Consider the following 14,933-nt stretch of genomic DNA (forward strand, 5'->3'; position numbering starts at 1 on the left):
TTTGTGCTGGGATCTGTGTGTGTGTGGGTTTGTGCTGGGATCTGTGTGTGTGGGTTTGTGCTGGGATCTGTGTGTGGGGGTTTGTGCTGGGATCTGTGTGTGTGTGGGTTTGTGCTGGGATCTGTGTGTGGGGGGTTTGTGCTGGGATCTGTGTGTGTGTGGGTTTGTGCTGGGATCTGTGTGTGTGGGGTTTGTGCTGGGATCTGTGTGTGTGTGGATTTGTGCTGGGATCTGTGTGTGTGGGTTTGTGCTGGGATCTGTGTGTGTGGGTTTGTGCTGAGATCTGTGTGTGTGGGTTTGTGCTGGGATCTGTGTGTGTGGGTTTGTGCTGGGATCTGTGTGTGTGGGTTTGTGCTGGGATCTGTGTGTGGGTTTGTGCTGGGATCTGTGTGTGGGGGTTTGTGCTGGGATCTGTGTGTGTGGGTTTGTGCTGGGATCTGTGTGTGGGGGTTTGTGCTGGGATCTGTGTGTGTGGGTTTGTGCTGGGATCTGTGTGTGGGGGTTTGTGCTGGGATCTGTGTGTGGGTTTGTGCTGGGATCTGTATGTATGTGGGTTTATGCTGGGATCTGTATGTGGGTTTGTGCTGGGATCTGTATGTATGTGGGTTTGTGCTGGGATCTGTGTGTGAATTTGTGCTGGGATCTGTGTGTGGGGGTTTGTGCTGGGATCTGTGTGTGTGGGTTTGTGCTGGGACCTCTGTGTGTGGGTTTGTGCTGGGATCTGTGTGTGGGTTTGTGCTGGGATCTGTATGTATGTGGGTTTATGCTGGGATCTGTGTGTGGGGGTTTGTGCTGGGATCTGTGTGTGTGGGTTTGTGCTGGGATCTGTGTGTGTGGGTTTGTGCTGGGATCTGTGTGTGTGGGTTTATGCTGGGATCTGTGTGTGTGGGTTTGTGCTGGGATCTGTGTGTGTGGGTTTGTGCTGGGATCTGTGTGTGGGGGTTTGTGCTGGGATCTGTGTGTGTGGGTTTGTGCTGGGATCTGTGTGTGTGGGTTTGTGCTGGGATCTGGGTGTGGGTTTGTCCTGGGATCTGTATGTATGTGGGTTTATGCTTGGATCTGTGTGTGGGTTTGTGCTGGGATCTGTGTGTGGGGGTTTGTGCGGTTTGTGCTGGGATCTGTGTGTGTGGGTTTGTGCTGGGATCTGTGTGTGCGGGAGTTTGTGCTGGGATCTGTGTGTGTGGGTTTGTGCTGGGATCTGTGTGAGGGCGTTTGTGCTGGGATCTGTGTGTGTGGGGTTTGTACTGCGATCTGTGTGTGCGGGAGTTTGTGCTGGGATCTGTGTGTGTGGGTTTGTGCTGGGATCTGTGTGTGTGGGGTTTGCACTGCGATCTGTGTGTGCGGGAGTTTGTGCTGCGATCTGTGTGTGTGGGGTTTGTACTGCGATCTGTGTGTGCGGGAGTTTGTGCTGGGATCTGTGTGTGTGGGGTTTGTACTGTGATCTGTGTGTGCGGGAGTTTGTGCTGGGATCTGTGTGTGTGGGGTTTGTACTGCGTTCTGTGTGTGCTGGAGTTTGTGCTGGGATCTGTGTGTGTGTGGGTTTGTGCTGGGGTCTGTGTGTGTGGGTTTGTGCTGGGATCTGTGTGTGGGTTTGTGCTGGGATCTGTGTGTGGGGGTTTGTGCTGGGATCTGTGTGTGTGTGAGTTTGTGCTGGGATCTGTGTCTGTGGGTTTGTGCTGGGATCTGTGTGTGGGGGTTTGTGCTGGGATCTGTGTGTGTGGGGTTTGTGCTGGGATCTGTGTGTGTGAGTTTGTGCTGGGATCAGTGTGAGGGGGTTTGTGCTGGGATCTGTGTGTGCGTGGGTTTGTGCTGGGGTCTGTGTGTGTGAGTTTGTGCTGGGATCTGTGTGTGGGTTTGTGCTGGGATCTGTGTGTGGGGGTTTGTGCTGGGATTTGTGTGTGTGGGTTTGTGCTGGGATCTGTGTGTGTGGGAATTTGTGCTGGGATCTGTGTGTGTGGGTTTGTGCTGGGATCTGTGTGTGTGGGTTTGTGCTGGGATCTGTGTGTGTGGGTTTGTGCTGGGATCTGTGTGTGTGAGTTTGTGCTGGGATCTGTGTGTGTGAGTTTGTGCTGGGATCTGTGTGTGTGTGGGTTTGTGCTGGGATCTGTGTGTGTGGATTTGTGCTGGGATCTGTGTGTGTGTGGGTTTGTGCTGGGATCTGTGTGTGTGTGGGTTTGTGCTGGGATCTGTGTGTGTGGGTTTGTGCTAGGGTCTGTGTGTGTGAGTTTGTGCTGGGATCTGTGTGTGTGAGTTTGTGCTGGGATCTGTGTGTGTGGGTTTGTGCTGGGATCTGTGTGTGTGTGGGTTTGTGCTGGGATCTGTGTGTGTGGGTTTGTGCTGGGATCTGTGTGTGGGGGTTTGTGCTGTGATCTGTGTGTGTGGGTTTGTGCTGGGATCTGTGTGTGCGGGTTTGTGCTGGGATCTGTGAGTGTGGGAGTTTGTGCTGGGATCTGTGTGTGTGGGTTTGTGCTGGGATCTGTGTGTGTGTGGGTTTGTGCTGGGATCTGTGTGTGGGGGTTTGTGCTGAGATCTGTGTGTGTGAGTTTGTGCTGGGGTCTGTGTGTGTGAGTTTGTGCTGCGATCTGTGTGTGTGTGCTGGATCTGTGTGTGGGTTTGTGCTGGGACCTGTGTGTGGGTTTGTGCTGGGATCTGTGTGTGGGTTTGTGCTGGGATCTGTGTGTGGGTTTGTGCTGGGATCTGTGTGTTGGTTTGTGCTGGGATCTGTGTGTGGGTTTGTGCTGGGATCTGTGTGTGGGTTTGTGCTGGGATCTGTGTGTGTCTGGGTTTGTGCTGGGATCTGTGTGTGTGTGGGTTTGTGCTGGGATCTGTGTGTGGGGGTTTGTGCTGGGATCTGTGTGTGTGAGTTTGTGCTGGGGTCTGTGTGTGTGGGTTTGTGCTGGGATCTGTGTGCGTGGAGTTTGTACTGCGATCTGTGTGTGTGTGGGTTTGTGCTGGGATCTGTGTGTGTGGGTTTGTGCTGGGATCTGTGTGTGGGTTTGTGCTGGGATCTGTGTGTGGGTTTGTGCTGGGATCTGTGTGTGGGTTTGTGCTGGGATCTGTGAGTGGGTTTGTGCTGGATGTGTGTGTGGGTTTGTGCTGGGCCCTGTGTGTGGTTTTATGCTGGGATCTGTGTGTGGGTTTATGCTGGGATCTGTGTGTGGGTTTGTGCTGGGATCTGTGTGTGTGGGAGTTTGTGCTGGGATCTGTGTGTGTGGATTTGTGCTGGGATCTGTGTGTGTGGGGTTTGTGCTGGGATCTGTGTGTGTGGATTTGTGCTGGGATCTGTGTGTGGGGGGTTTGTGCTGGGATCTGTGTGTGTGTGGGTTTGTGCTGAGATCTGTGTGTTGGGGTTTGTGCTGGGATCTGTGTGTGGGGGTTTGTGCTGGGATCTGTGTGTGTGGGTTTGTGCTGAGATCTGTGTGTGGGGGTTTGTGCTGGGATCTGTGTGTGGGGGTTTGTGCTGGGATCTGTGTGTGTGGGTTTGTGCTGGGATCTGTGTGTGTGTGGGTTTGTGCTGGGATCTGTGTGTGTGTGGGTTTGTGCTGAGATCTGTGTGTGGGGGTTTGTGCTGGGATCTGTGTGTGTGGGAGTTTGTGCTGGGATCTGTGTGTGTGGGTTTGTGCTGGGATCTGTGTGTGTGGGGTTTGTGCTGGGATCTGTGTGTGTGTGGGTTTGTGCTGGGATCTGTGTGTGTGGGTTTGTGCTGGGATCTGTGTGTGTGTGGGTTTGTGCTGGGATCTGTGTGTGTGGGTTTGTGCTGGGATCTGTGTGTGGGGGTTTGTGCTGGGATCTGTGTGTGTGTGGGTTTGTGCTGGGATCTGTGTGTGGGGGGTTTGTGCTGGGATCTGTGTGTGTGTGGGTTTGTGCTGGGATCTGTGTGTGTGGGGTTTATGCTGGGATCTGTGTGTGTGTGGGTTTGTGCTGGGATCTGTGTGTGTGGGTTTGTGCTGGGATCTGTGTGTGTGGGTTTGTGCTGAGATCTGTGTGTGTGGGTTTGTGCTGGGATCTGTGTGTGTGGGTTTGTGCTGGGATCTGTGTGTGTGGGTTTGTGCTGGGATCTGTGTGTGGGTTTGTGCTGGGATCTGTGTGTGGGGGTTTGTGCTGGGATCTGTGTGTGTGGGTTTGTGCTGGGATCTGTGTGTGGGGGATTGTGCTGGGATCTGTGTGTGTGGGTTTGTGCTGGGATCTGTGTGTGGGGGTTTGTGCTGGGATCTGTGTGTGGGTTTGTGCTGGGATCTGTATGTATGTGGGTTTATGCTGGGATCTGTATGTGGGTTTGTGCTGGGATCTGTATGTATGTGGGTTTGTGCTGGGATCTGTGTGTGGGTTTGTGCTGGGATCTGTGTGTGGGGGTTTGTGCTGGGATCTGTGTGTGTGGGTTTGTGCTGGGACCTCTGTGTGTGGGTTTGTGCTGGGATCTGTGTGTGGGTTTGTGCTGGGATCTGTATGTATGTGGGTTTATGCTGGGATCTGTGTGTGGGGGTTTGTGCTGGGATCTGTGTGTGTGGGTTTGTGCTGGGATCTGTGTGTGTGGGTTTGTGCTGGGATCTGTGTGTGTGGGTTTATGCTGGGATCTGTGTGTGTGGGTTTGTGCTGGGATCTGTGTGTGTGGGTTTGTGCTGGGATCTGTGTGTGGGGGTTTGTGCTGGGATCTGTGTGTGTGGGTTTGTGCTGGGATCTGTGTGTGTGGGTTTGTGCTGGGATCTGTGTGTGGGTTTGTCCTGGGATCTGTATGTATGTGGGTTTATGCTTGGATCTGTGTGTGGGTTTGTGCTGGGATCTGTGTGTGGGGGTTTGTGCGGTTTGTGCTGGGATCTGTGTGTGTGGGTTTGTGCTGGGATCTGTGTGTGCGGGAGTTTGTGCTGGGATCTGTGTGTGTGGGTTTGTGCTGGGATCTGTGTGAGGGCGTTTGTGCTGGGATCTGTGTGTGTGGGGTTTGTACTGCGATCTGTGTGTGCGGGAGTTTGTGCTGGGATCTGTGTGTGTGGGTTTGTGCTGGGATCTGTGTGTGTGGGGTTTGCACTGCGATCTGTGTGTGCGGGAGTTTGTGCTGGGATCTGTGTGTGTGGGGTTTGTACTGCGATCTGTGTGTGCGGGAGTTTGTGCTGGGATCTGTGTGTGTGGGGTTTGTACTGCGATCTGTGTGTGCGGGAGTTTGTGCTGGGATCTGTGTGTGTGGGGTTTGTACTGCGTTCTGTGTGTGCTGGAGTTTGTGCTGGGATCTGTGTGTGTGTGGGTTTGTGCTGGGGTCTGTGTGTGTGGGTTTGTGCTGGGATCTGTGTGTGGTTTTGTGCTGGGATCTGTGTGTGGGGGTTTGTGCTGGGATCTGTGTGTGTGTGAGTTTGTGCTGGGATCTGTGTGTGTGGGTTTGTGCTGGGATCTGTGTGTGGGGGTTTGTGCTGGGATCTGTGTGTGTGGGGTTTGTGCTGGGATCTGTGTGTGTGAGTTTGTGCTGGGATCAGTGTGAGGGGGTTTGTGCTGGGATCTGTGTGTGCGTGGGTTTGTGCTGGGGTGTGTGTGTGAGTTTGTGCTGGGATCTGTGTGTGGGTTTGTGCTGGGATCTGTGTGTGGGGGTTTGTGCTGGGATTTGTGTGTGTGGGTTTGTGCTGGGATCTGTGTGTGTGGGAATTTGTGCTGGGATCTGTGTGTGTGGGTTTGTGCTGGGATCTGTGTGTGTGGGTTTGTGCTGGGATCTGTGTGTGTGGGTTTGTGCTGGGATCTGTGTGTGTGAGTTTGTGCTGGGATCTGTGTGTGTGAGTTTGTGCTGGGATCTGTGTGTGTGTGGGTTTGTGCTGGGATCTGTGTGTGTGGGTTTGTGCTGGGATCTGTGTGTGTGTGGGTTTGTGCTGGGATCTGTGTGTGTGTGGGTTTGTGCTGGGATCTGTGTGTGTGGGTTTGTGCTAGGGTCTGTGTGTGTGAGTTTGTGCTGGGATCTGTGTGTGTGAGTTTGTGCTGGGATCTGTGTGTGTGGGTTTGTGCTGGGATCTGTGTGTGTGTGGGTTTGTGCTGGGATCTGTGTGTGTGGGTTTGTGCTGGGATCTGTGTGTGGGGGTTTGTGCTGGGATCTGTGTGTGTGGGTTTGTGCTGGGATCTGTGTGTGCGGGTTTGCTCTGGGATCTGTGAGTGTGGGAGTTTGTGCTGGGATCTGTGTGTGTGGGTTTGTTCTGGGATCTGTGTGTGTGTGGGTTTGTGCTGGGATCTGTGTGTGGGGGTTTGTGCTGAGATCTGTGTGTGTGAGTTTGTGCTGGGGTCTGTGTGTGTGAGTTTGTGCTGCGATCTGTGTGTGTGTGCTGGGATCTGTGTGTGTGAGTTTGTGCTGGGATCTGTGTGTGTGTGGGTTTGTGCTGGGATCTGTGTGTGTGGATTTGTGCTGGGATCTGTGTGTGTGTGGGTTTGTGCTGGGATCTGTGTGTGTGTGGGTTTGTGCTGGGATCTGTGTGTGTGGGTTTGTGCTAGGGTCTGTGTGTGTGAGTTTGTGCTGGGATCTGTGTGTGTGAGTTTGTGCTGGGATCTGTGTGTGTGGGTTTGTGCTGGGATCTGTGTGTGTGTGGGTTTGTGCTGGGATCTGTGTGTGTGGGTTTGTGCTGGGATCTGTGTGTGGGGGTTTGTGCTGTGATCTGTGTGTGTGGGTTTGTGCTGGGATCTGTGTGTGCGGGTTTGTGCTGGGATCTGTGAGTGTGGGAGTTTGTGCTGGGATCTGTGTGTGTGGGTTTGTGCTGGGATCTGTGTGTGTGTGGGTTTGTGCTGGGATCTGTGTGTGGGGGTTTGTGCTGAGATCTGTGTGTGTGAGTTTGTGCTGGGGTCTGTGTGTGTGAGTTTGTGCTGCGATCTGTGTGTGTGTGCTGGATCTGTGTGTGGGTTTGTGCTGGGACCTGTGTGTGGGTTTGTGCTGGGATCTGTGTGTGGGTTTGTGCTGGGATCTGTGTGTGGGTTTGTGCTGGGATCTGTGTGTTGGTTTGTGCTGGGATCTGTGTGTGGGTTTGTGCTGGGATCTGTGTGTGGGTTTGTGCTGGGATCTGTGTGTGTCTGGGTTTGTGCTGGGATCTGTGTGTGTGTGGGTTTGTGCTGGGATCTGTGTGTGGGGGTTTGTGCTGGGATCTGTGTGTGTGAGTTTGTGCTGGGGTCTGTGTGTGTGGGTTTGTGCTGGGATCTGTGTGCGTGGAGTTTGTACTGCGATCTGTGTGTGTGTGGGTTTGTGCTGGGATCTGTGTGTGTGGGTTTGTGCTGGGATCTGTGTGTGGGTTTGTGCTGGGATCTGTGTGTGGGTTTGTGCTGGGATCTGTGTGTGGGTTTGTGCTGGGATCTGTGAGTGGGTTTGTGCTGGATGTGTGTGTGGGTTTGTGCTGGGCCCTGTGTGTGGTTTTATGCTGGGATCTGTGTGTGGGTTTATGCTGGGATCTGTGTGTGGGTTTGTGCTGGGATCTGTGTGTGTGGGAGTTTGTGCTGGGATCTGTGTGTGTGGATTTGTGCTGGGATCTGTGTGTGTGGGGTTTGTGCTGGGATCTGTGTGTGTGGATTTGTGCTGGGATCTGTGTGTGGGGGGTTTGTGCTGGGATCTGTGTGTGTGTGGGTTTGTGCTGAGATCTGTGTGTTGGGGTTTGTGCTGGGATCTGTGTGTGGGGGTTTGTGCTGGGATCTGTGTGTGTGGGTTTGTGCTGAGATCTGTGTGTGGGGGTTTGTGCTGGGATCTGTGTGTGGGGGTTTGTGCTGGGATCTGTGTGTGTGGGTTTGTGCTGGGATCTGTGTGTGTGTGGGTTTGTGCTGGGATCTGTGTGTGTGTGGGTTTGTGCTGAGATCTGTGTGTGGGGGTTTGTGCTGGGATCTGTGTGTGTGGGAGTTTGTGCTGGGATCTGTGTGTGTGGGTTTGTGCTGGGATCTGTGTGTGTGGGGTTTGTGCTGGGATCTGTGTGTGTGTGGGTTTGTGCTGGGATCTGTGTGTGTGGGTTTGTGCTGGGATCTGTGTGTGTGTGGGTTTGTGCTGGGATCTGTGTGTGTGGGTTTGTGCTGGGATCTGTGTGTGGGGGTTTGTGCTGGGATCTGTGTGTGTGTGGGTTTGTGCTGGGATCTGTGTGTGGGGGGTTTGTGCTGGGATCTGTGTGTGTGTGGGTTTGTGCTGGGATCTGTGTGTGTGGGGTTTATGCTGGGATCTGTGTGTGTGTGGGTTTGTGCTGGGATCTGTGTGTGTGGGTTTGTGCTGGGATCTGTGTGTGTGGGTTTGTGCTGAGATCTGTGTGTGTGGGTTTGTGCTGGGATCTGTGTGTGTGGGTTTGTGCTGGGATCTGTGTGTGTGGGTTTGTGCTGGGATCTGTGTGTGGGTTTGTGCTGGGATCTGTGTGTGGGGGTTTGTGCTGGGATCTGTGTGTGTGGGTTTGTGCTGGGATCTGTGTGTGGGGGATTGTGCTGGGATCTGTGTGTGTGGGTTTGTGCTGGGATCTGTGTGTGGGGGTTTGTGCTGGGATCTGTGTGTGGGTTTGTGCTGGGATCTGTATGTATGTGGGTTTATGCTGGGATCTGTATGTGGGTTTGTGCTGGGATCTGTATGTATGTGGGTTTGTGCTGGGATCTGTGTGTGGGTTTGTGCTGGGATCTGTGTGTGGGGGTTTGTGCTGGGATCTGTGTGTGTGGGTTTGTGCTGGGACCTCTGTGTGTGGGTTTGTGCTGGGATCTGTGTGTGGGTTTGTGCTGGGATCTGTATGTATGTGGGTTTATGCTGGGATCTGTGTGTGGGGGTTTGTGCTGGGATCTGTGTGTGTGGGTTTGTGCTGGGATCTGTGTGTGTGGGTTTGTGCTGGGATCTGTGTGTGTGGGTTTATGCTGGGATCTGTGTGTGTGGGTTTGTGCTGGGATCTGTGTGTGTGGGTTTGTGCTGGGATCTGTGTGTGGGGGTTTGTGCTGGGATCTGTGTGTGTGGGTTTGTGCTGGGATCTGTGTGTGTGGGTTTGTGCTGGGATCTGTGTGTGGGTTTGTCCTGGGATCTGTATGTATGTGGGTTTATGCTTGGATCTGTGTGTGGGTTTGTGCTGGGATCTGTGTGTGGGGGTTTGTGCGGTTTGTGCTGGGATCTGTGTGTGTGGGTTTGTGCTGGGATCTGTGTGTGCGGGAGTTTGTGCTGGGATCTGTGTGTGTGGGTTTGTGCTGGGATCTGTGTGAGGGCGTTTGTGCTGGGATCTGTGTGTGTGGGGTTTGTACTGCGATCTGTGTGTGCGGGAGTTTGTGCTGGGATCTGTGTGTGTGGGTTTGTGCTGGGATCTGTGTGTGTGGGGTTTGCACTGCGATCTGTGTGTGCGGGAGTTTGTGCTGGGATCTGTGTGTGTGGGGTTTGTACTGCGATCTGTGTGTGCGGGAGTTTGTGCTGGGATCTGTGTGTGTGGGGTTTGTACTGCGATCTGTGTGTGCGGGAGTTTGTGCTGGGATCTGTGTGTGTGGGGTTTGTACTGCGTTCTGTGTGTGCTGGAGTTTGTGCTGGGATCTGTGTGTGTGTGGGTTTGTGCTGGGGTCTGTGTGTGTGGGTTTGTGCTGGGATCTGTGTGTGGTTTTGTGCTGGGATCTGTGTGTGGGGGTTTGTGCTGGGATCTGTGTGTGTGTGAGTTTGTGCTGGGATCTGTGTGTGTGGGTTTGTGCTGGGATCTGTGTGTGGGGGTTTGTGCTGGGATCTGTGTGTGTGGGGTTTGTGCTGGGATCTGTGTGTGTGAGTTTGTGCTGGGATCAGTGTGAGGGGGTTTGTGCTGGGATCTGTGTGTGCGTGGGTTTGTGCTGGGGTGTGTGTGTGAGTTTGTGCTGGGATCTGTGTGTGGGTTTGTGCTGGGATCTGTGTGTGGGGGTTTGTGCTGGGATTTGTGTGTGTGGGTTTGTGCTGGGATCTGTGTGTGTGGGAATTTGTGCTGGGATCTGTGTGTGTGGGTTTGTGCTGGGATCTGTGTGTGTGGGTTTGTGCTGGGATCTGTGTGTGTGGGTTTGTGCTGGGATCTGTGTGTGTGAGTTTGTGCTGGGATCTGTGTGTGTGAGTTTGTGCTGGGATCTGTGTGTGTGTGGGTTTGTGCTGGGATCTGTGTGTGTGGGTTTGTGCTGGGATCTGTGTGTGTGTGGGTTTGTGCTGGGATCTGTGTGTGTGTGGGTTTGTGCTGGGATCTGTGTGTGTGGGTTTGTGCTAGGGTCTGTGTGTGTGAGTTTGTGCTGGGATCTGTGTGTGTGAGTTTGTGCTGGGATCTGTGTGTGTGGGTTTGTGCTGGGATCTGTGTGTGTGTGGGTTTGTGCTGGGATCTGTGTGTGTGGGTTTGTGCTGGGATCTGTGTGTGGGGGTTTGTGCTGGGATCTGTGTGTGTGGGTTTGTGCTGGGATCTGTGTGTGCGGGTTTGCTCTGGGATCTGTGAGTGTGGGAGTTTGTGCTGGGATCTGTGTGTGTGGGTTTGTTCTGGGATCTGTGTGTGTGTGGGTTTGTGCTGGGATCTGTGTGTGGGGGTTTGTGCTGAGATCTGTGTGTGTGAGTTTGTGCTGGGGTCTGTGTGTGTGAGTTTGTGCTGCGATCTGTGTGTGTGTGCTGGATCTGTGTGTGGGTTTGTGCTGGGACCTGTGTGTGGGTTTGTGCTGGGATCTGTGTGTTGGTTTGTGCTGGGATCTGTGTGTGGGTTTGTGCTGGGATCTGTGTGTGGGTTTGTGCTGGGATCTGTGTGTGTGTGGGTTTGTGCTGGGATCTGTGTGTGTGTGGGTTTGTGCTGGGATCTGTGTGTGGGGGTTTGTGCTGGGATCTGTGTGTGTGAGTTTGTGCTGGGGTCTGTGTGTGTGGGTTTGTGCTGGGATCTGTGTGTGTGGAGTTTGTACTGCGATCTGTGTGTGTGTGGGTTTGTGCTGGGATCTGTGTGTGTGGGTTTGTGCTGGGATCTGTGTGTGGGTTTGTGCTGGGATCTGTGTGTGGGTTTGTGCTGGGATCTGTGTGTGGGTTTGTGCTGGGATCTGTGAGTGGGTTTGTGCTGGATGTGTGTGTGGGTTTGTGCTGGGCCCTGTGTGTGGTTTTATGCTGGGATCTGTGTGTGGGTTTATGCTGGGATCTGTGTGTGGGTTTGTGCTGGGATCTGTGTGTGTGGGAATTTGTGCTGGGATCTGTGTGTGTGGGTTTGTGCTGGGATCTGTGTGTGTGGGTTTGTGCTGGGATCTGTGTGTGTGGGTTTGTGCTGGGATCTGTGTGTGTGAGTTTGTGCTGGGGTCTGTGTGTGTGAGTTTGTGCTGGGATCTGTGTGTGTGTGGGTTTGTGCTGGGATCTGTGTGTGTGGGATTGTGCTGGGATCTGTGTGTGTGTGGGTTTGTGCTGGGATCTGTGTGTGTGTGGGTTTGTGCTGGGATCTGTGTGTGTGGGTTTGTGCTAGGGTCTGTGTGTGTGAGTTTGTGCTGGGATCTGTGTGTGTGAGTTTGTGCTGGGATCTGTGTGTGTGGGTTTGTGCTGGGATCTGTGTGTGTGTGGGTTTGTGCTGGGATCTGTGTGTGTGGGTTTGTGCTGGGATCTGTGTGTGGGGGTTTGTGCTGGGATCTGTGTGTGTGGGTTTGTGCTGGGATCTGTGTGTGCGGGTTTGTGCTGGGATCTGTGAGTGTGGGAGTTTGTGCTGGGATCTGTGTGTGTGGGTTTGTGCTGGGATCTGTGTGTGTGTGGGTTTGTGCTGGGATCTGTGTGTGGGGGTTTGTGCTGAGATCTGTGTGTGTGAGTTTGTGCTGGGGTCTGTGTGTGTGAGTTTGTGCTGCGATCTGTGTGTGTGTGCTGGATCTGTGTGTGGGTTTGTGCTGGGACCTGTGTGTGGGTTTGTGCTGGGATCTGTGTGTGGGTTTGTGCTGGGATTTGTGTGTGGGTTTGTGCTGGGATCTGTGTGTTGGTTTGTGCTGGGATCTGTATGTGGGTTTGTGCTGGGATCTGTGTGTGGGTTTGTGCTGGGATCTGTGTGTGTGTGGGTTTGTGCTGGGATCTATGTGTGTGTGGGTTTGTGCTGGGATCTGTGTGTGGGGGTTTGTGCTGGGATCTGTGTGTGTGAGTTTGTGCTGGGGTCTGTGTGTGTGGGTTTGTGCTGGGATCTGTGTGTGTGGAGTTTGTACTGCGATCTGTGTGTGTGTGGGTTTGTGCTGGGATCTGTGTGTGTGGGTTTGTGCTGGGATCTGTGTGTGGGTTTGTGCTGGGATCTGTGTGTGGGTTTGTGCTGGGATCTGTGTGTGGGTTTGTGCTGGGATCTGTGAGTGGGTTTGTGCTGGATGTGTGTGTGGGTTTGTGCTGGGCCCTGTGTGTGGTTTCATGCTGGGATCTGTGTGTGGGTTTGTGCTGGGATTTGTGTGTGTGGGTTTGTGCTGGGATCTGTGTGTGGGTTTGTGCTGGGATCGACGTGTTTGTGCTGGATGTGTGTGTGGGTTTGTGCTGGGCCCTGTGTGTGGTTTTATGCTGGGATTTGTGTGTGGGTTTGTGCTGGGATCTATGGGTTTGTGCTGGGACCTAATCTAGATGCATTTAAGGGGATCTAGATAAAAGCAAGAGGTGGAAAGGAACAGATTGTCATGTTGATCGGGGTTAATGAAGTCAGGAGGAAAGAGTCTCGTGCAGAGTATAAACATTGGTATGTTGGACTGAATGACCTGTTTCTGAGCTGTCGTCATGATGTCAAACTTCTCTTAAGCATCCATTGCTTCTCTCTAGGTCTTGAGTGTTGAGAGAAAGGCATAACAGGCTAGCTGGAATAGTTTCACCCAATCTGTGTTTGCTGCTTTTTAGAACTTTTCGGGCATGGAACAGTGTGGGAGAAGGAGGCATGTGACGTTGGCTTTAGGAGGCTCCCTCAGCTTGTTTCAAGACAAATGATTCATGGCGACTGCAGAGTCTCCCTGCCCTACCCCCCTTGTACAGATACAGGGGTCCGGTGTTACCACATGTGCTCTGTCAACCAGTCAGAGGTTGAATTGACCGTTTAAAACTGATAATGAATATGTCACGTTCCACTTGATCTTAACTGACTTCTCTATGTCATTTCCCCTCCTGTGAAAGGGGCGGCACGGTGGCACAGTGGTTAGCACCGCTGCCTCACAGCTCCAGGGACCCGGGTTCGATTCCCGGCTTGGGTCACTCTCTGCGCGGAGTCTGCACTTTCTCCCCGTGTCTGCGTGGGTTTCCTCCGGGTGCTCCGGTTTCCTCCCACAGTCCAAAGACGTGCAGGTTAGGTGGATTGGCCATGCTGAATTGCCCCTTAGTGTCCAAAAGGTTCGATGGGGTTACTGGCTTCGGGGGATAGGGTGGCGACGTGGGTTTAAGTGGGGTGCTCTTTCCAAGGGCCAGTGCAGACCCGATGGGCCGAATGTCCTCCTTCTGCACTGTAAATTCCGTGATTCTACGATTCTATGAAAGTCCTGGAATCCCACTCTGCCAATCTGAGACCAGCAGTGTTGGGATTATTTCAGACGTGCTGGATGAGGGAGGAGTGTAAGGAATCTTACCCTTTATGCAGTGGCTGTTTGTCAAGATGTTACATCTTCCGGCCTTTGTGCACCTGACAGTGTTAATTCTCCACGTCACTCCCGCTCTGACCTCTGTCCTCGGCCTCCGACACTGTTCCAACGTAGCTCAATTCAGGCTCAAGGAAGAGCACCTCACCTTTTGATTTGCAGTCTCAACACTGCATCCAACAAGTTCAGATCGCAATAAACATTTCCATTCTAATGGTTCTGCTGTGACCATTTACACTGTGAACTCTTAACGTCCTAACTCACAGCGTTACCATCTCTCACTGCCATTCACCATCAGCACGTTTAATCATTCCCACCTTCCGACCACAGACCGTTGTCTCCATTCCCTCTTCCCATGTCTCGATTCTTGCTTAAAACCTGATCATTCAGTACCATATGATCAGTACGTTCGCAGATGACACAAAAATCGGTGGTGTGGTAAACAGCGAGGAGGAAAGCCTTGGATTACAGGGCAATATAGACGGGTTGTGCAGATGGACTGAATAGAGGCAAATGGAATTTAACCCTAAAATGTGTGAAATGATGCATTTTGGGAAGACTAACAGGACAAGAGATTATCCAATGAACAGTAGGATGCCACGAAGTACAGGGGAGCAGAGGGTCCTTGCGGTGAATGTCCATAGATCCTTGAAGGCAGCAGGACAGGGAGATAAAGAACAAAGAACAAAGAAAAGTACAGCACAGGAACAGGCCCTTCGGCCCTCCAAGCCCGTGCCGACCACGCTGCCCGTCAAAACTAAAATTGTCTACACTTCCTGGGTCCGTATCCCTCTATTCCCATCCTATTCCTGTATTTCTCAAGATGCCCCTTAAATTTCACTATCGTCCCTGCTTCCACCACCTCCTCCGGCAGCGAGTTCCAGGCACCCACTACCCTCTGTGTAAAAAACCTGCCTCGTACATCTACTCTAAACCTTGCCCCTCTCACCTTAAACCTATGCCCCCTAGTAATTGACCCCTCTACCCTGGGAAAAAGCCTCTGACTATCCACTCTGTCTATGCCCCTCATAATTTTGTAGACCTCTATCAGGTCGCCCCTCAACCTCCGTCGTTCCAGTGAGAACAAACCGAGTTTATTCAACCGCTCCTCATAGCTAATGCCCTCCATACCAGGCAACATTCTGGTAAATCTCTTCTGCACCCTCTCTAAAACCTCCACATCCTTCTGGTAGTGTGGCGACCAGAATTGAACACTATACTCCAAGTGTGGCTGAACTAAGGTTCTATACAGCTGCAACATGACTTGCCAATTCTTATACTCAATGCCCCGGACAATGAAGGCAAGCATGCCGTATGCCTTCTTGACTACCTTCTCCACCTGTGTTGCCCCTTTCAGTGACCTGTGGACATGTACACCTAGATCTCTCTGACTGTCAATACTCTTGAGGGTTCTTCCATTCACTGCATAAGGTGGTTAAGAAGGCAGATGGGATACTTGCCTTTATTAG

General features: G+C 52.8%; 1 protein-coding gene across 1 annotated transcript in view; it reads left to right on the top strand.

Moving 5' to 3' along the window:
- Positions 1 to 14,933, top strand: part of LOC140429089 (beta-1,3-galactosyltransferase 5-like) — a 30,707-nt gene that overhangs the window by 5,472 nt on the left and 10,302 nt on the right. The gene's annotated exons all lie outside the window — the stretch shown is intronic.

This window comes from Scyliorhinus torazame, chromosome 9 (assembly GCF_047496885.1).
Source record: "Scyliorhinus torazame isolate Kashiwa2021f chromosome 9, sScyTor2.1, whole genome shotgun sequence".
Taxonomy (NCBI): domain Eukaryota; kingdom Metazoa; phylum Chordata; class Chondrichthyes; order Carcharhiniformes; family Scyliorhinidae; genus Scyliorhinus; species Scyliorhinus torazame.